The 20,933-nt window shown below is 40.9% G+C and overlaps 1 long non-coding RNA gene across 1 annotated transcript; it reads left to right on the top strand.

The window, feature by feature from the left end:
* The first annotated feature begins 8,782 nt into the window (after window positions 1-8,782).
* On the top strand, window positions 8,783-14,626 carry LOC308628730. Its single transcript, XR_014017569.1, has 3 exons — window positions 8,783-8,869; window positions 14,212-14,301; window positions 14,565-14,626. It is a non-coding gene; the product is annotated as an uncharacterized lncRNA (long non-coding RNA).
* Window positions 14,627-20,933: the final 6,307 nt, after the last annotated feature.

The raw sequence follows: 20,933 nt of genomic DNA, 5'->3' as shown, positions 1-20,933 counted from the left end.
TTCTAACATCTAAACATTGATTCTGAATTGTACATATGGTGCTATGCTATTTGTTCATTCAACGATGACTATCACTCTGTCTAGAGATGTGATTCTGTCGGTATCTAAGTACATACTTATATCTGTATCTCTGCTGACATACTTATAAGAAGCGCTGCTGGTGCTCCTCTCCAGGGACAGGATTAGAAGAGACCCATAGTACAGTTTATATCTCCATACTGTCTGAGGAGTTCACCATCATGTTTATGAGGTACAAGTCTCAGTCTAAACTCAAGTGTACAAAAAAATATTTTCTCAGTGTGTTTTATTTCTGCAACAGAACACACAAACACACCTAGGGTTGAATCAGGAGCTAGAAAGTAAGTCAACAATCTAGATGTTTGCATTTTCTTCCTGTCACCTTGGAGTCTACAGACACCCTTGTTCCCGTCTGGCTTTTATCTGCTAGTCCATGGAACCAGCTGCATCCTCCTCTTCCTGACTGTGAAGACTCTTCACACCCTCTGGATGTCCTTAAACCAACTGTTCCCAGACATGTGGGAAACACTTTCCATGTCCTGTGCTGCTGTAACTGGCAGAAAACTCTATGAGGCTCCACTGCTCAAACATATGAAGATACACAGTAAACAAGATAAGGTCAGAGAGTAAGAACTGCTGGGAAGGATATTAAAACTGGATATTATAATAGGGAGTGAGTGGGGTGGGGCACTTACTTCAGAGGGGGCAGTCAGGGATGGCTTCTTGGAAGTGGTGCTATTTGAGTTGAAGTACCCTTTGCTGTCTCCTTCATAAGATCGTAAATTTAAGGTAGGACATGATCACTGAAGAGCTCAAAGACCTGGCTTGAAAGGGGTACAAAACGGTGCAACAACTGGTGTCCAGGGAGCAGAGATTAATCAGTCATCACATCTGGGCATGAGCTACTGGGAGGAGTAAGTCCCATCATTTGTTTTCTCCATCCTTGTCAGAGTCCATTCCATTCAAGACTCAACCTCCATAGATAAAGAGTCTAAGAGCACAAGCTGGGGTCCTGTGCTCCCCCACTGACTAGGGAAGACCGAGGTATCTTTATTTCTAATTTCACCAATAATTCTCCAAAAGGGAGTTGCACTGTAAGTTACCCCACCAGAAAGTGGTGAGTGCACTATGGAAATGGATACCAAGCAGCCAGGAACCACAAATACCTCGACATGTTCTTAGGGCACACGAAAGGCATTCTACTATTTTACTTGCTAAACAATCACAGCAACTTTTTACAATCTCATCAGTATCTACAACTAGGATCCCACTGCAGCTCCACTTAATATATTCCATTTTGAGGAGGAAATCTGTCATTTTGTGTATTATTGGCTCAAGACATCATGAAGTTTCTTTCCTAAGAATGGACGAATATAAAATTATGGCCTGCCCTTCCCCAAAGCTTGTTTAAGAAGGTTGGTAAGTAGAACTAAAAATAATAAAAATGAGGCAGACATCTTGATCCATCCCAAGGAGGTTTATCTGCAGAACAGTCCAAAGCCCTTCCCCTAACACAGCAGACACTCAGCACTCTTAGTGCTGAGACAGACTATGGAGTTGGAAGGAAAGACCTGGGTCTGACTTTTGTCTTTTTTCATCACTAATAATATGGTTTGGGCTACTTAATACCACTAAAGCCCCTTTCCGTATCTTTTAAGCAGGAAAATAATATCAAAACATGGGTTTGTGTGAGAGCAAATAATGTAAGGTCTGCAAGAAGGAAGTACTCAATTAACTGCACATCATCTAGTGCTAGTCACTAACACCCATGTTCTAAAGCCAATCGTTTCCACCAACTTAGCGTTTGTACCAAAGAAAACTGACCACAGTGAGGGTTAAAACTATAGAGATGGGCTTCCCTGGTGGCGCAGTGGTTGAGAGTCTGCCTGCCGATGCAGGGGACATGGGTTCGTGCCCCGGTCCGGGAGGATCCCACATGCCGCAGAGCAGCTGGGCCCGTGAGCCATGGCCACTGAACCTGTGCATCCGGAGCCTGTGCTCCGCAACGGGAGAGGCCACAACAGTGAGAGGCCCGCGTACCGCAAAAAAAAAAAAAAAAAAAAAAAAAAAACTATAGAGATGCTCTAAACTCTGACTCTTCCTTCATTTGAGCTCTTTCCTTACCTTAAAGTTGTTTTTTTCCCTTCTATAAGCTAAATCTAAATTATATTTGCTTGTATTGTCATGAAACTGCATTTTACAAGTTATATTATGCTTAGATTTTAGTCTTATCTTAGATGGCTTTGGGGTGGGGGGGTGGCCTCAAGCAGATTAAGCTGGATTTACAACCATCCCAAGCAACCCTTGTATGGCCAGTAATCCTGTATAACATTTACGATCTCTGAAGAGCGTTGGTCTATCTGATTGAGGAATTTAGGCCTTCTAAAAATTTTCCATTTTGCATTTCACCCATCTTCACCTTGACACGATCTTCTGTTCCAAAAGTCACCGTTTAGTTTATTTATTTTCCAAAATAAACACATCATTTACAAACTATAAAGCTCTTGGGACTTACCTGGTGGTGCAGTGGTTAAGAATCTGCCTGCCTATGCAGGGGACACGGGTTCGAGCCCTGGTCTGGAAAAATCCCACATGCCACGGAGCAACTAAGCCCATGCGCCACAACTACTGAGCCTGTGCTCTAGAGCCCGCAAACCGCAACTACTGAGCCCACGTGCCACAACTACTGAAACCAGCATGCCTAGAGCCCATGCTCCACAACGAGAAGCCACCACAATGAGAAGCCTACGCACTGCAATGAAGAGTAACCCCACTTGCTGCAACTAGAGAAAGCCTGCGCGCAGCAATGAAGACCCAACGCAGCCAAAGATAAATAAATAAATAATTTATATATAAAAAAGAAACTATAAAGCTCTTTAGAACTGGCACTAAGTCTTCTCATCAGACAAACCTTCAATGTAATTATTATTGTTGGTTTGAAACTTGAGTACCTCTCCTCATTTCAATGAGGTGCCATGTGAAGGATGGCTTGGAGTCCAGGGGAATGTGATTAGAGAGGAACCGAAGTCAAAGGATTTACCCCACACCACCAGCTTCGCCTCTGTGATTTACATTAACGTTAAAGTTTAGCCTGCATGTTGCACACACCCTGAGGCTCTTTAGTCCATTTGGGAGTGGAAATCTGCGTTATTATGCGGGTCTGACTCTAGACATGGTGAGGATTTTTTTTTTTAAGACCAGTCTAAAGTCAAATCTTGCTTAAGCAGTTGCTTAAGGGCTGACTATGTTGTTTGATAAAAGCACAGAGACAGAAGATAGCAAGGAACAGTGAAAATTTAGGGAAGAGGCAGATATCAAGATGTGTAATGACTGTATGTATGTAGTTTTCAGTCTTAAATGTATGAGAATTGAATCAGTCAATGCTTAACATTTCTCCTTCTTCCTCTATGAAATAACCAAGTTCACAGAATAGACTTATGACAAGTTCTCTGACAACGAACGCCTAACAAACACGTTGAGTAGCTGTCGATGGGGAAATCACGTCAGGCACGATCACGGGTCCTCCTAGGCTGGGAGTCACAAGACCACCCATATCCAGTGTGGAGTTACCCCCCTTTCTCCTTGTATCCCATTTCACCCCATTAGATCCTCTGATAATCATGTTGTGTTTATTTGTGAAATGCTTGTTACTGTGTGTTTCTGTTGTGACTGTAGGTTTAAAAGGATTTAGAAGATTCAAGCTTCAAAAGTCAAGCAGTGACTTGGCTCAGGTTAGGCTGATTTTTATTTTTTTAAACAAAAAAACCAGGGTCAGGGAAATTGAATATCCTCCCTGTGGGTAACTGTTACTAATGGAATCAGTTGCCAGGGCAAGGGGGGCTGTTTCTATACTAGCAGAGGGAATTACGGAAGATTGTCTTGACTGTTGTTGAAGTTTTCCAATATGAGGAAGGTGATCACAATTAGTTTATTTTTCTTCAACAATGAACATTGCTGCTTACATTCTTTTAAGAATTTCTTTTATTTTGCCTGGTTCTATAGCCAGTTACTCATGTTTGTCTGCCCCTTAAATCTTAGCTATAAAGCAGAGGACATGTTTTAGATGTTTCCCATCCCTAGTAATTAAAACACTATCTGAAGTAGGTCATGAGAGAAAGAAATGAATACCTGAAGAGTGAATGAAAGAATCTTGGGGTAACAGAGAGGAAGGCATGTAGTCTGTAAGACTGAAATTAGCACTCCTCAAATGTAGCAGATATTTCACCGTTATGACTTAGGAATGGAGACTATATGGATTAATGCCTTCCTTTACAAATGTGAAAAATAAACTTGGGAGAAACTAAAAAGAGTTACAGTCTTAGACCATCAAGTCTTAGTTTATGCAGTTATCTCTCTCCCTCCCCCCAAAATATATGCATATATATAATAATATATTTCTGTTCATTTCATGTTTATCTTTATATAATTTTCTTTTTATTAGTAAACAGTTTATTCACGTTGATGACCCTGACCAAGGTTTAACATTACCCGTGCATTTGCAATGGATCTTTATTGAAGGGGCGGGGGAAATTCAAAAGTTTTCTCCTCAAACTTGGAGGTCAAGATTAGAGAAGACTATAATTGCATTAGAAAAGAAAACAAGATATTCCTTTTGTTTTACAGAATATACCTCACCCTCTAAATTTACAGATGTAGAGAATCAGAGTGATATGGTGGAGAAATAAGAACCCTCTTTCAATGCAGAATAACCAATATTCCATCTATGATGAGATCTATATACAAAATTGCAAGCAGAGACAAACGAAGTTGAAGGCAACCTGAAGTTACTGGCTGCAACTAAAATGAAATCTGTTGAGGTGCTTTACTCTCCTTCCTTGGGAGGTTTTCTAAGGTGACAGCCAGAGACAATATGGCACTTCAATGCAGTTAAGCCGTGACAGAGCTAATATTTATTGTTTCAAAGCAGCATTAATGTCACTTTGTTTGGGCTGTTTGTTTTTAAGGGCACTGTCATTTGGATTTGGATTGGCTACTGAATCACCCCTTTATTATTGACTTGGGTATCGTTATGGACCTGATAAAAATGTTTGGGTTGGTTACAAGTTCCAAGGAGCTCCAAGGAGCCCTACAGCGCAATTCTATGTGCTCTTTGGAATCATTCATTTTCTGAGCGTCAGGATGTGAAAAGACTTCTCTGTATAGAATTGAAAATCATTTGTGCCTAAGGACCAGGAATGTTTTTTTCTATTGTACACTGCTGTTTAGAACCTTCAGTAGTTTTTAACGTGATTTTTTATAAGAAGAAAATGCATTCATCACTTCCAAAAAAAATTGATAATGAAAACATTTTGACACATCTTGAAAGCATCACAAATGACGAGAGGGGTCTTGATTAAGAGTTCTCCAGGGCTTCCCTGGTGGCGGAGTGGTTGAGAATCTGCCTGCTAACACAGGGGACACGGGTTCAAGCCCTGGTCTCGGAGAATCCCACATGCCACGGAGCAACTAGGCCCGTGAGCAACAACTACTGAGCCTGCGCGTCTGGAGCCTGTGCTCCGCAACAAGAGAGGCCGCGATAGTGAGAGGCCCGCGCACCGCAATGAAGAGTGGCCCCCGCTTGCCACAACCAGAGAAAGACCTCGCACAGAAACGAAGACCCAACACAGCAAAAATAAATAAATTAATTAAAAACAAAAGTACCAATGCCACCGTGGATGTGAGGATTAAATTAGTCAATGCTTTAAAAAAAAAAAAAAAAAAAAAAGAGTTCTCCAGTTTCCATTTGCCTGTTTTCTGCATTGAAAAGATTAGCATGCATATGTGGCTGGTACCATGCTCAACTTTTTAAAATGTTTTTCAGGCAATGAAATTCAACAAATACTTACTTAGTAGTATCCCTTCACTAAACACTATCTACCTGTACGGTTTAGACCAAAATTTAAATGAATCTTTACTCATCCTATGAAAACTCCCTTCCACACACGAAGGAAAACAGAGGGATCCTTTTGAAACACAAATCCAGTGAAGTCACTACTCTGCTCAAAACCATGTAATTAATGGAAAGAACCTCGCGATGATGGGCTGTATGTCCCAGGTGGGTGGGGCCCAAATGCGTGTACTAGAGACAAATATTCTCTCCCTCTCTCCACCCCTCTAGCCCCTGTCTTTCCCACTCCTTCATAAAAGAGAAAAACTCAAGATGCTTCTGAAATTTGGAGAGGGTTAGAATGTCAAATACCTGAGTCTGCACATAAATACCCCCAGTGAATTTCCCTTTGAGTATGTGACACCCTTGGGTCAGAGCCTGCTACCAGAAAATGGAACCATTTCCAGAAACAATAGGGCATAGCAGTTAAGATCCAATTAATCCTGGCTCTGCCACTTACTAGCTGTGACTTACCCTTCAGTACATGAGGGTAATGACAGATCTACTTCATGAGTTTGTTGGCAGATAAATGAATTAATTCATGTAAAGTAACTGAAAACGTATCTGACACACAGTAAGCACAGAATAAATGTCTTTTTAGACTCAGGGCTGTTAGCAATGATTCCTGTGTAAGAAAGTTCTCACATTCATTTTAGATATTACTTTTAGTTATCCAGTTAATAAAATGCCTATTTAATGCTAAATACTGAAGATGCAAAGATAAATACTATGGTCTCTTTCCTCCGGAAGAGAGGAGTGTAATATACAAACCATTATAAATATAACTGGCAAAATTACTGCAACATTTGAAGTGCAGTGGGTTTAAATGAATTTTAAAACATGGTTTAGCTTATTCACAATAGACTCATTCATAGCGACTCCATTTTTTTTTACATAAGTAACAAATTTAATTAAAAATAAAATAATCAAATGATGGACAATTGCATGTATTTTAGAGAGGACTTGGAAGCAGAAACAACAGATACCCAGGAAAGATGCATATAAGCCCAAGTTGGAAATGAAATGTCAAAGTTAAGAATGAAATGTGACATTGATAAATTAATTTTTAAATTATTTAGAAAATCAACAGATTGAACTAAATTGTAGGTGAGAAAGATGTCATTACTTTTTATAGTCATATTTACTTCTAAACTCGTAGAAATTAAAGGATAATAGACCATAAATCTATAACTAAGATCACAGAATAGAAAGGAGAAATATACTGGTATCAAAAAACTGAATTAAGTGACTCAAATTGAAGTTAAATTCTCTATTTAGCATCTGTACCTCAGGGAGCAGCTGGAGACTTAGGTGACTCTCCATTAAAGCAGGACCAGGGTTTCATAGGGCAGGGAAGATGGGGTACACACCCCTGAGGCTTAAGCACAAGGCAGCAGTTGGTGTCTTGATGGGAACTTGTAGGCAGGGGTAGTGCCTGTTTTTGTGCCACCATGATGGATGGGCATCCTTGGTGCAATTCCAAAAACCATCAGAATGGTAATCCCAGAGAACTGTGTTTGCAAACCTTGTGATATGTTAGTCAAGGCCACAGGTAAAGAAAGATGTGGGAAAGAAAAAAAAGAAATTAGAATAAAATAAATAAATAAATAAATAAAATAAAATAAAATAAAATAAAATAAAATAAAATATAAAACAAAATAAAAAGTGAAGAGAAGACAAGCAAGGTAGAAGTCAGAGGGAAACTGGGGATGCTCCCTCCAGAGGGACTATTTCCATAGTCCTTTTCCACTGGCTTTAGTAGATGTCCCTGAACGGACAGACATAATCATTTGTCCTTAGACAACAGAACGTCATCTACCTCAAGACTGCTGCAGGTCATCTCCAACGGGGGTTATTCACACGTACAACATTCCTCCAAGACAGTTTGAATGTTGGAGAACTGAGATCTCAATTTCCATGTGGAACACGGGCTCCCTTAAGGCACCAGATCTTGACTTCCTATTTTCTAAAATAATTCACATTTAGAGGTTTTTGTTGTTGTTGTTGCTTTGTTTTGTCTTTTGGCCTGAATGTGGAGGAAATTCAAGATGATTTAATCAGGAGGAACTTGGCCACTGATCTGGGAGTAATATATAATCTGTTAAGCATAAAAACAAGAAGCCACTATTTCAAGAAAATGGTATTCCCACTCCAGGGCAGGCCTTTTTCAGTTTTCTTTCTTTTTTTTTTTTTAATGTCTTACTCTGGTAAAAACAACATTTATTAGTATAAAAGAGTAATATCATTTTTTACTTGGGCTGTTTAACCCAGTAGAGTAGTCTAGATACAAATGATCACTTTAAAGATAAGACACTCTCCCATCTTGATTTGAAATTTGCCAGGAAAGTCATTTTTATAAAATGATCTATGGAGCCTTTCTACAAGATTATAAAAAAAAATTATAAAATATTTAGAGTGCAATTAAAATGCAGTGTTTTTGTTGCCTTCCTCACACTAATTTCTACCTCTCTTTTCACATCAAGGAATATTCAAGAGTTGGAAACAGGAAGTCCTTCCCAAGGGGTGGGGACAGACCGTACAGCATGGAGACAGCTGTGGGGCGGTTCTGCTAGTGTTGCTGCTGCCCCTTGAAATGTAAAAGGAGCTTAACGTGCGCCTAGTATTGGCTTCAAAGACCACTAGCAAGAACAGAGATGCGCGATTATTCTTTAAACCCATGTTCCCCTTTGATAAATAGAGAACATCATATGCCCTTCTTTTAAAGCTTTTTGCATTTTTAGGATAATTGGTTATTATTAAATATGAATGAAAGCAAAGGGTGGAAAGCACTGTTTGTTTTCAAACTCCACTTTATCTTCCCTCCAGGGGACGTGGGACACAACCTGCCTCCTGTACCCCCTTCACCCACATGAACTACTGCTCAAGATCCCACAGATGTATGCATAGTCACCAGCCCTTTTTATGTTGTCATGTCCTCAGCAATTTGGGGGAATATCAAAACAGGTAAAAATTATTGAGGCCTGGCAGCTGCAGAAGGTCACCAAATTAAATTCATAAGGGTTACCTCCAGCGCATCACAATATACAGAGAGGGAAATTAACTGACCCGCACACTTTGTAAGGATCATCCTCCAATCCTTTTCACCATCTGGTTTCATAAAAGAGCCAGGCTCCTCCGACTCTTTTAGACTCCACACAAATCAGAATATAAATTAACCAGCTGTAAAGCATGCATTTTTAAAAAATCCCTTGATTATCAAAATGAAACCCGAAAAGTTGTGAGAAAGGGGGTTCGGGAGGTTGAAGGGGAGAAAGACAAAGTAAGGGAGAAAGACGTAGATAATTAAAAATCTGACTCATTCATTGGAAGTGGAGAAGCTCTATTCCTGCCCTAAAAATTTCTGTAATTGAGTTTCCCAATACTCTAAAGAGCGGGAGCGCAGTTCGGGGTTTAATTTAATTTAAGCAAATATATTTATACGTTTCTTTTTTCTTGTCCTGAAGCTTCTTAAACAATGTCTAACATTACATAAATTAAAAACAATAATTACACATAATTTTTAAAAAGTTAAATTATTCTCAAGTTAAAATTTTAAATAAACTTACATAAATTTGTTTAAATAAGCAATAATTTAGGGATCTAGTGGGAACACAAAGAGGACGTTTGACAACAGAGAAGGGTACATGGGGAAAGGGCTGGGGACCCTGAGGGAAACCAAGCAGGCCAGTTTTCCCTAGGGGGCTGGGGGACTTCCAGATTCCTGGAGGAAAGCACATCTATCGAATAGTCACTTTTCTGCTAACACGTGGGACTGCATGTCACGTAGCAGAAAACTTAGGGACTTCACATGAGTGTCGAGGCAGACTCCGAAATGACCCCCCAGTTCTCCTACCACCTGGGTTCATGCCCTTGTGTAACTGCCTCCTGCTTGGTATAGACTGGACCGAGGGACTCGCTTCTAATGAAGAGAATATGGCAAAAGGGAGCGGATGCTGCTTCTGGGATCAGGCTGTAAAGGATGGTGACCTCCATCTTGCTCAGGCTCTCTTGCACTTTCACTCAATCACTTTGATGAAGACAGAGCTACATGCCTCCCCAGAGAGAGGCCCGCGTGGCAAGGAGGGGGCCTCCAGCCAGCAGTTAATGAGGAACTAAGACCTCAGTTCAACCGCAGGGAGCTGAAGCTCACCCACGGCCATGGGTGAACTTGGAAGCAGGTCCTGTCCCAGGTGAACCTCGAGATGATTGTGGCCCAGCTGACACCTTGAGACAGACCCCGAAACAGAGAACGCAGCTGGGCTGCTACCCTTCCCTGACTCACAGAAACTGTGAGATAACAAGTATGTGTTATTTTAGCCATTAAGTTTTGGGATAATTTGCTTCACAGTAATAAATAACTAAAACAAGATTTCCTAAATGTCATTTATCCAGTCATGTATCACCATGACAACTTCTCCTTCATATGTTGTGATAATGCTTCTCCCCACAAAGTTGTCTACATCTTAATCCCAGGAACTTGTGAATATGTTATCTTACACGGCAAAAGGGACTTTGCAGATGTGATTAAATTAAGGATCTTAAGATTGGAAGAATATCCTAGATTTTCCACGTAGAACCAATGTACAGTAAATCCCCTACCTTTGAACCTTCAAGTCGCGAACTTTCAAAGATGTCAACGTGCGTTCCATCAACATCAGGCGTGAGTGAAACGGCAGCTCACCCTCCGTCTCCTGTTGCTGAGGACCCTTCAGCTCTACCATCTCCCACCTCCTGTCCCTCCTCCAGTCAGTAACTCTTCTCGCCTGTTCACTCGATGCCAGCCCCTGGATGCCAGTACTGTACTACTGTACTCTTCAAGGTGCTGTACTGTAAGTAAATGTTTTCTTTATTTTTTGTGTGTTTTTAATGTATTATTTGTGTGAAAAGTATTATACACCTAATACAGTACAGTACTACAGAGCCGCCTGTGTTAGTTGGGTACCTAGGCTAACTTTTTTGGACTTACAAACAAATTGGACTTAATGAATGCACTCTCAGAACGGAACTCGCTCATATGTAGGGGACTTATTATAGTTCCAAAGACCCTTAAAAAAAGAGAGAAAAGAGTGTGGAAGTCAGAAAAAGGAGATGTGATGCCAGAAGGAGAGGTTAGAGCAAGGGAGGAAAGGGCCACAGGGCAGGGAATGCAGGTGCCTCTAGAAGCTGGAAAAGGCAAGGAAACTGATTCTCCCCATAGCCTCCAGAAAGAACACAACTCTGTTTTAGCCCACAAGAACACAATACCTGTTTTAGCCCACAAGACCCATTTTAGATTTCTGATCTCCAAAACTGCACCACAAAGTTTGTGTTGTTTTCAGTCACTGAGTTTGTGATAATTTGTTACAGTAGCAATAGGAAACAATCCATATGTATCTACTCTGTCCTACTGCGTTCCTTACATCAGCTCACTTTCTGTGCATACATTTATGCTAAAAAAGACTTGCACTATGAGTCTGGTGTGCTGGTTATCCCTCCCCCCAACACACACACAACATATATTATCAAGGTGAACACATGTCTAATGAAATGTAAAGGTTTACAGCCTACCACCTAAGATCACCTCGTGTACCAAAGCGTGTGAGGATCCCACTTTGGGAAACAGTGGCCCAGAAGGGGAATGCCACATCATGCCTTTCAGAACTCAATCCTGCGGCAGGTTAAGAATTTGTCTGCTCAAGTTCTTTCTGGCTATGAGTGCAACAGAGTTGGAAGTGATCACTAACCACTATAAATCCTCCAGCTGAATTTGCTTGTTTAATTAGGTTTTTCAAAGTTGGAGAGAAGACTTCACAGGGTCCCAATCTGTTGACTACGTGGGGGACTTGCCCTTAAAAAGCACAAATTTTTGCTTTCATCATGAAACTGACTAGGCCAGCATGTGCTTTGCTCTGCATGTCTCACTTGAAGAAGGAATGGTGGTCTACTTAAAACTACGATCCCACAGATGAGGGAAATAAGCCGATGAGGACTAGTAGCTTTACGCTAAGCCAGTGGTTCTCAGCTTGGGGTGGTTTTGTCCCCCAGGGGATATGTGGCCATGTTGGGATAATGTTGGTTGTCACAACTCAGCACTGCTATTGGCATCTAGCAAGCGGACTCCAAGGCTGCTACAAAACATCCTCCAATGCCCAGGACACATCCTCACACGTACAAACACACAACAGATAATTACTCAGCCCAAAATATGTCATTAGTATTGAGGATGAGAAATTCTGCCACAGACAATGAACCCACTAGACCTGCTAAATTATTAAACTCAGGGAAGGGCAGGATCGGACAAACTGGTTCCCTGGTATTACGGTCGACTGCCCTGTGAAAGCGTATGGGATTAAATACAAACAGCCCAGGCAGTGCATCAGGAGTGGCAGAGTAGAGAAGGAGAAGAGAATTCATTGTGAAAGAGGAATCGTCACAGAAGCGATGACTTTTCTGCTGTGTTGGGTGCTATTTCATGCCCTGCCAGCCAGGAAACTGTTCTCTTCACACTAAAAGCAGGGGGAGAGGGAAGTGCGAGGTTAAAGGGAGTGTTATATCCACGATCCCTCCCCTTCACCGTCACAGCGCAAGGTCAGAGAGACAGAAAGCAAAAACAGATGCTCCAATTGCAGACAGCACCATGGGGAAAAAGCACCGGGTGAAGCCTGACATTTAAAAACAAATGCGGGTAAATGTATGTTTCATTTCGTAAGGAACAGCCAAACTGTCTTCCAAAGTGGCTGTACCATTTTGCATTTCCCACCAGCACTGAATGAGAGTTCCTGTTGCTCCACATCCTCACCAGCATTTGGTGTTGTCAGTGTTCTGGACTGTGGCCATTCTAATAGGTGTGTTGTGGTATCCTGTTGTTGTTTTAATTTGCATTTCCCTGATGACACGATGCTGAGTATCTTTTCATATGCTTATTTGCCATTTGATGAGGTGTCAAGATCTTCAGTCTATTTTTTGATCAGGTGTTTTTTTTCCTTATTTTGTTTTAAGAGTTCTTTGTGTATTCTGGATAAGTCCTTTATCAGATCTGTCTTTTGCAAATGTTTTTCTCCCAGCTGTGGCTTGTATTCTCTTTCTCTTGACATTATCTTTCACAGAGAAAAAGTTTTTAATTTCAGTGAAGTCCAGTTTATCAAGTATTTCTTTCATGAATTATGTCTTTGGTGTTATATCTAAAAAGTTATCACCATACTCAAGGTCATCTGTTTTCTCCTATGTTATCCTCTAGGAATTTTATAGTTTTGCATTTTACATTTAGGTCTACTTTCCATTTTGAGTTAATTTTTGTGAAGGGTGTAAGGTGTGTCTAGGTTTTTTGGTTTTGGGTTTTCTTTTTAGCATGTGGATGTTTAGTTGTTCCAGCATCACTGATCGAAAAACTATTTCTGCTCGACTGTACTGCCTTTGCTCCTTTGTCAAAGATCAGTTGAATACATTTATGTGGGTCTGTTTCTGGGCTTTCCATTCTGTTCTGCTGATCTATTTGTCTGTTCTTTCACCAATACCACACTGTCCTGATTACTGTATCTTTACGGTAAGTCTTGAAGTCAGGTAATGTCAGTCCCTCAACTTTGTTCTTCTCCTTCAATATTATGTTGAATATTATGGATATTTGCCTCTCCATGTTAGACTCAGCCTACATGGATAATCCCAGATAATCTCCCATTTTTAAGATTCAGAACCTTAAAATCTGCACAGTTGGTTTGTTTTTGTTTTTGCTATGTAACATACATGTTCCTAGGTTCACAGGGATGAGGGTAGGGTCATCTTAGATATCATTCTGCCAACCACAGACAGTGACGTTGAAGTTTCATAACCTGAAGTAGATTGTGAGTTTTCAAAGGCCCACATTTACATCATGATCACCGATATATGAGAGAAGTCATTTGGTTAGGTAGATGGTCCCAGCCAACTACTCCATATCCCACGCCCATGCATTCAATACTGGCTTACTGCTATTGCTTAGGTAGTAACTCCCATGAACTGCTCCTCTGGGATTTTCACATAGGATTTGCAAAGGGCTGAGATTTATCCATTGCCATTGTCAAGAACCAGTTTTTGTTATTTTCCATGTGGTCTGTCTGTATCTTATTTATTGTTATTTGCCTAATGAATTATATTTAGTTCTCTTTCAGCAGAGAAGGTTCAGACGTTCTCAACTGATCCTTGTACTCTTCTTTATAAAGTTTCAAGTAAAAGAAACCCTTTAAGTATTAATACAAATAATCCATGCAAATATATAGCATATATGTAACTTCCACTCCTTTCCCATGCCCAAGGCAGACACTGTTCATCAATTGCAGCACTTTTTTTTGCAGAGAACTAACAATCAGCCTCAGAATTTCTCCTAAGACAGAGTTCCAGGAAGCTACTATCAATCAAGTGAAGGTAGCAGGCTTTTAATATTGGTAACTCACAGTGAGCTCCCCAGGTAAACAGGACCATGTGCTTTGGCCTATCTTTTCCTACTTTTATGTTTTTTTTTTTATGTTAAACTTCATAGATTGCGTACTAGATTTGCTGAGGAGATTTTTTTACATCTTACTCACAAAAAGAAATAATTCTTGGAAACAGCCCAGTAGGGTAAAAAATAAAGCCCCCAAATCATTTTCTATATTTCAATTCCTCATTCAAACATCTTAAGTTCACAAAGTCCTTAATTCAACCACAGGTCCTGAAGCTGGTGACTTCTGAGCTCAGCAGAGTACCAACGTCTCTCTGCAACAGTCGGATGCCTTTGCAAGGTTTTCCAGAAACGTTCAGAATGTCTCTAAATTTTATGTAATGAAGCTCTATTATGAAATATCTGGCTGTGTTACGATGCTGGTTCTTCTGCCAGTTAAATCATATCCTCTGTCTCCATTGCAGTGAGATACTGGGGTGTGGCTCTCTAACATGGAGAGTTGCAAACAGTTGCTGTATTTCTTGCTCCTCTAGCAACTGTTTATTACACATCCCTTGGGACATTGCATTTACATCAATGTTTGTAGCTTTTAAAAATCTCAAGATCTAGATCATCTATACAAAGGGATAGCAACGTTCTCCTGGGGATGCCTAAGCTATACAATTTAGCCCTTTACAGATTATCTAGCATTGTTCAAAGGATTCACCCGGGTAGGATTTATTAATCTAAACTCACAGCAGATTAGAGATGGGAGGTGGTCAATTTCCAGGACCAGCTTAACTTGGTACTAGCGAAGGAATCAGCTGACGAAACCATGACAACTCTGACTTCCAACAACAGAATATTCTTTAGATGTAAAATATACTAAAAGCAACTACTCCAGGCTGTCCTCTCTCCTGTCACTATTTATTTTATAAGGTAACACTATAGTCTAACCTCAATGGGTCATTAAGCCACACTCATGTAAGCCAGTGTGAGTTTGAGGACCAGTGAGAATGAAAATTTGCCCTTCTGCACCAGAATTAAATAAATACCGACGCTAAATAACACTGCAGTGATCTTCCTAAATCTCTGGTGGAGTAGTTAATAGCCCTTGGAATGTCTCATTTCCTTCTTGACATGGTGTGTTCTGAACAGCTACCCATTTGGAGAGCTGTGTAAAACAAAACAGAACACAAGCTAGTTCAATGCTTAACAGTAAATTGTTGGTCTTTTTTTCTTTAGTATCTCTGTCACTGTTTTTAATAATTACTGTTTTATACAAAAGGAATCACAAATCTGCTCGATTTACAAATGGGGCATAAAAGACCCACCTGCCAGAGGTTAAACACTGGCAATCCTTTTTTGAAATATATTTTGATTTATTTGTCTCACGAGTTGTTTTTGAAATCTGTGAGTAGGTTGCCAACACTGATAAATATAGAGATTTTATATGACAATACAGATTCTTTTGAAAAGTCAAAAGTTTGGCAACAAGAGATTTGAATTTTGTAAGGAGGCTAAAAAGAAGATGCACACACTTTCTCCAGTTCTTCACAGACCCAAAGGTTCTGCTCCCTAGCCATGGATACCCAATCTAATCAATGCCTTTTACACCTTCTTGTTGCCTCTACCCAGCCTAAGCCCTTGCTACTCAGTGTGGTCCATGGACGAGCAGCATCAACATCACCTAGACACGCAGCATCTCAGACCCACTCCAGACCCACTTCACGTCAACAAGATCCTCCGGTGAACCATGTGCCTTTTAGAGAAGGGCTGGCGGAGACTCACATTGACTCGGATGGAAGCCACATACTGTTTCTTTATTACGGTTGCCTTGTCTCCTACTTTCTTTGGTTTTTATTTTAGTCTTGCCTCCACCTTCCTCCTTCACCTACTTTGTTCCTTGAATTTAACACCTGTGTCGATATACTCCAGTCCTCTCCAGTCTCCCCTCACCCTCTGCAGATATTCAGAGGATGCGGATGTCTAAGCAGGCAAAAACACCCTCGTTTCTACATTAAGAGTGCTATTAAAATGAACAGTTTCCCTATTTAGAATTATTGGATATCTGGTTTGAATGGGACATTGTTGGAGGTGATGAAGTCACATGGTTCCTAGAGTCGGCTGAACGGTGGCTCTCAAAAGATTACGTCCATATCCTAACCCCCAGAACCTGTTAATGTGACTTTAAGTGGAAAAAAAGGTCTTTGCTGATGTAATTATTAAAGCTAGGTAGCTAGATGATAGATAGATAAATAGATAGATAGACAGACAGATATTGATAGATGATATACAGAGATAGAGACAGAGATATCTTATTAGTTCTGCTTCTCTAGAGAACCCCAATACAGCCCTAAATTCAATGACAGGTGCCCTTAAAGGAAACATACAAAGGAGAGACATGGAGAGGAGGAGGAGGCCATGTGAAGACAGAAGCAGAGATTGAAGTGAGCAGCCACAAGCCAAGGAATGCCGACAGCCATCAGTAGCTGGAAGGGGCAAGGAATGTAATCTCCTTTAGAGCTTCTGGAAGGAGCACAGCCCTGCCGATGCCTTAATTTTGAACTTCCGGCCTCCAGAACTGTTAGAGAACAAATTTCTGTTGTTATAAGCCACCCAGTTTGTGGTAATTTGTTACAGCAGCCATGGGACACTAATACAGTTCCCAAATCAGGTTGCCTATCAGCATTACCTGGGGGGGGCGCACTGAATGGCGAGCATCACAATAAGTGGACAGGAATGCTGGGGGGGGGGGTCTTTACAGCTGCAACCAGAGCCACAGACCAGCAGCACTGTCACCACCAGGGGCTTCTTTAAAATGTGTGAGACATGGAGAATCTGAAGCCCAGACCCACTGAGTCAGAAACCTGCATTTTAACAGGATCTCTAAGTGATTCACGTACAGGTTAAAGCACAAGAAGCCCTGCCCTAGACAATCTCAATCAGCAGCCTTGGCAGTGTCTTCCTGATCCCGTGTTTGTGTTACCAGGACATATAAAGTGTTCCTTCTCTGTCTCAGGTACCTAAGTCTATGAGATTATGTTAGCAGAAACACACATTCCAGAAGACTTCAGAACGTAAAGACACCTAAATTCTAACTCGGAGGGTGAGGGTCCCTCCAGCTCCTTATCCTTCCTGTAACACTCTGAGAACAAAGGCAAATCATGCAGCAAGTGAGCTGTTTGAGGCAAAGAAAGGCAGGGGTTGCTAATGCACTCATTTCTACTTCGCATTACCACCCAGGCGAAGAGTGTGTTTATTAAAATGTTTACCTTAAAAGGGGCTTCATCTGACAACTGAAAACAACAAAGGTGCACACAATTGCTACTGAATATTTGAATATAAGAAATTCTCACACAGGACTCAAAATAATAGCCTATTAAAATACACTGGGACAGCGGAAACTCACGCAAAGTGGACGATTAAAGAAAATCCAGAGCCAGTGTGGGGGGTGGACAAGGAGGGAACAACAAACGCGTCTGCCGATCCTAAATTCAGACACACCAACCCTGCAAAGTGCTGCCAAGAATAAAAGGCTTCATTGTCTCCAGCTCATCACCAAGCTGGTCCTGCCCAGTTTTCCTGGATAACAGTGCATCTGATAACAAGATAGGGGAACGAAGGAGTTCTATACCAGCTGCAGATTTTCATGCGATGCAGAAAAGAGGTAATAATGGATAGATTAGAAAAATTTGATAAATTTGAATTGTCCTCCTCCAAGGGAAAATCTGGGGGGGCATTTTTGAAATCAGAACATTCAGGGGGTATGGGACATAGGCCTTCCGATTTTATTCTATCTAGAAGCAGAAAAGGCAGAATCTGAGCAAATATTGGAAGAGATTCAGTAACACAAAATAAGAGAATTTTGAAAAGGACACCCAGCCAGTTAGATAATCCATGGCATAATGGTGACATGAAGGACAAAAAAAAAAAAAAAAAAAAAAAAAAAAGGTGGAAATACAAAAATAAAAGAAGGGAATTTAATCCCTTTGTACCTACCATGTGCTGCTTGAACATACTCCATATTACCTCATTTATCCTTATAAAAATGGTCAAAGTGGATAAGTGGTATCTCTGTTTTGTGAGAAAATTGAGACCCAGAGAGATACTGATCAGGTCACAGAGAAGAGCAGGTGTGCAGGAAAAAATAAACAAATAACACATGTCTCTAGTGACATTATTAGTTTATCATTAAGGTACTGAAGTAGTATCTTCAGCAGAATTCAAGTATGTTTGTGTTATTCAAAACATTTATAATGGCCTATATATTCTATGTAAGGAACAGTATTGACTTAAATGAATAACAGAGTTATTTTGGAAGGTTTTCAATTCCTAAGGAGCCTGGGAATTAGCGTAAGTCTAGAAACATGTAAGATAAAGGAGCTGCTAAAATTGGCAGAAGAAAATGATCTGTTCCACATAATTGAGTCCCATTCATTTAGTCAACAACTTGTATTGAATGACTATTTTTGATCTGCACTTGTAGGCAGTAGGGATGCAAAGGTAAGTAAGAAGAAGCTTTCATTCTCAAGGGCTTCTCTTGAAGCAAGAAGGCGGAGGTGATTGGACATATAATTCAATGTGAAGAGTGCTGTAGTGGAGATAAGAAGCAGAAAGCACACAGGCATGAAGAACAGAAAGAGAATCAATCACAGCATCACGTTTGCTTGCCTTGGGAGTCCAGGCACCCAGCACAATAGAAATTTATTCCATCTGCGAGTAAGGCCAAATACTGAAGAATATAAATGAAAGGACAAGCCAGGGAAAAGGATCAAGATTCCATATGGAAACAGTCACACCCGTGTCCTGTACTTCTCCACCTCCAGTCTGAATACCGCAAGTTCCATCATTATTTGGCCAGCAGCTCCCTCTGGGCACGTAATCATCTTGGCTGTTATGTATCAGCAGCTTTCTAATTGGTCTCCCCTCATCCATTCTGGCTCAACTCCAATGCAGTCACCACACCAAAGGCTTTTTTCAAAATGCAAATCAGATCAAGTCACCCACCCCTCTAACTGTTTTTAAAACTTCAATATCTTCTCATTGCTCTTAGAATAGTGTGAAATCTTTGGCACAACCTGAAAGCCTGCAAAATCTCACCTGGTCTCCAGCCCCACCTGCCCCTCGCCCCTTCCATTCTCCACCTGTAACTCTTCTCCCAGTGCTTGGATCTACGGCGGGCTCCTCCAGCCACAAGTCTTTGCATGTGCTGTCTCCTGGCTGCAAAAGTCTCTGTATAACTCCATCAGCTGGTTGACTTCTCATTCTGTGTTTCCTGACTGAGGACTGTGTGTTACTCACCCTTTAAAAAAAATCTATTTCTTTATAATAACAGGGTAGCAGAGCAGAGTGGCCAATCTCAGTGCTTCTCAAGCCAGAAGACCAGAATTCCCACCTTAGCTCTGCCAGTTCCCAGCTGTGTGACTTTGTTCTTAATTTCTTCATTGCTAAAGACCAGTGGCAATATTCGTACCTGCTCCTAGAATAATTATAAACATCAGATCAGATAATACATGTAAAATACTTTTCTATTATAGTTCTGATTCAGAATTTATTCTCTCTCATTCAACATTTTTTCCCTTTACCACACTTTCTTAATTTTTTTCCTGCCTCTGTTAATGTCTGCAGTTTTTCTACAGCGTGTCTAGGTGAATCTAATTTTATGTATCTGTTTGTTCTCAGAGTGAATTATTGGTTTCAGGACTCATGACCTGCTTTAATTCTAGCGAAAAGTGTTAATTTTTAAAATATATTGTTTTTTTTACCATTCTCTCCATCATTTTCTTTTAGAGTTCTATTCATGTTCTTCAGTAGAACACTCCATTTAGAATAGGAGTGGGCTAACTTTTCCCGTAAAGGTCCAGATGGTAACTGTTTTAGCTTTTGCAGGTCCTATGGACTCTGTCACAATTTTTCAACCCTGCCACGCAGGATACAATCCGCTGTAGACAACAGACAAACAGGTGGGCGTGAAACTGGAGGCTGGATTTGGCCCAAGACCATAGTTTGCCAACCCCTGCCTTTTTTTTTTTTTTTTTTGGCTGTGTCGGGTCTTAGTTGCGGCATGCTGGATCTTCGTTGTGGCGTGGGAGCTTTCGTTGTGGTGCACGGGCTTCTCTCTAGTTGTGGCGTGCGGGTTTTCTCTTCTCTAGTTGTGACACGTGGGTTCCAGAGCGCGTGGGCTCTACAGTTTGTGGCAAGCGGGCCTGGTTGCCCCACAGCGTGTGGGATCTTAGTTCCCTGACCAGGGATCGAACCCGCATCCCCTGCACTGGAAGGTGATACTTTATCATTGGACCACCAGGGAAGTCCCCAACCCCTGGCTTTGAGCATACTCTTCTGGGTCATCTGCTTATAGTCTTTCCTTGCCTTTGAGCTGCTTTACAACTGTACAGACTGTGAGCAGCAGCAATGGGAAAGAATTCTTGCCCCTGGTGTACTGGTTTGATATGATTTCAAATCCATTTGTTTATGATTTAAGTGAAGTTGTTTTAAGCCACTTGTTTATGACAAAGACAACACAAACCAAACCAGAAGTTGTTCTTTGAAGTAAAGTTGATTTGATATAAGAATGAGGTGAGTTTTGTCAGGATGGTTGATAAGTAGCTCAGTTGCTGGGGGCTTATTGATAAGAACAGGTGGAGAAGCAGCTGT

This window comes from Mesoplodon bidens, assembly GCF_964165515.1.
Source record: "Mesoplodon bidens genome assembly, chromosome: 15".
Classification (NCBI taxonomy): Eukaryota; Metazoa; Chordata; class Mammalia; order Artiodactyla; family Ziphiidae; genus Mesoplodon; species Mesoplodon bidens.
This window is presented reverse-complemented; position numbering and strand designations above follow the sequence as displayed.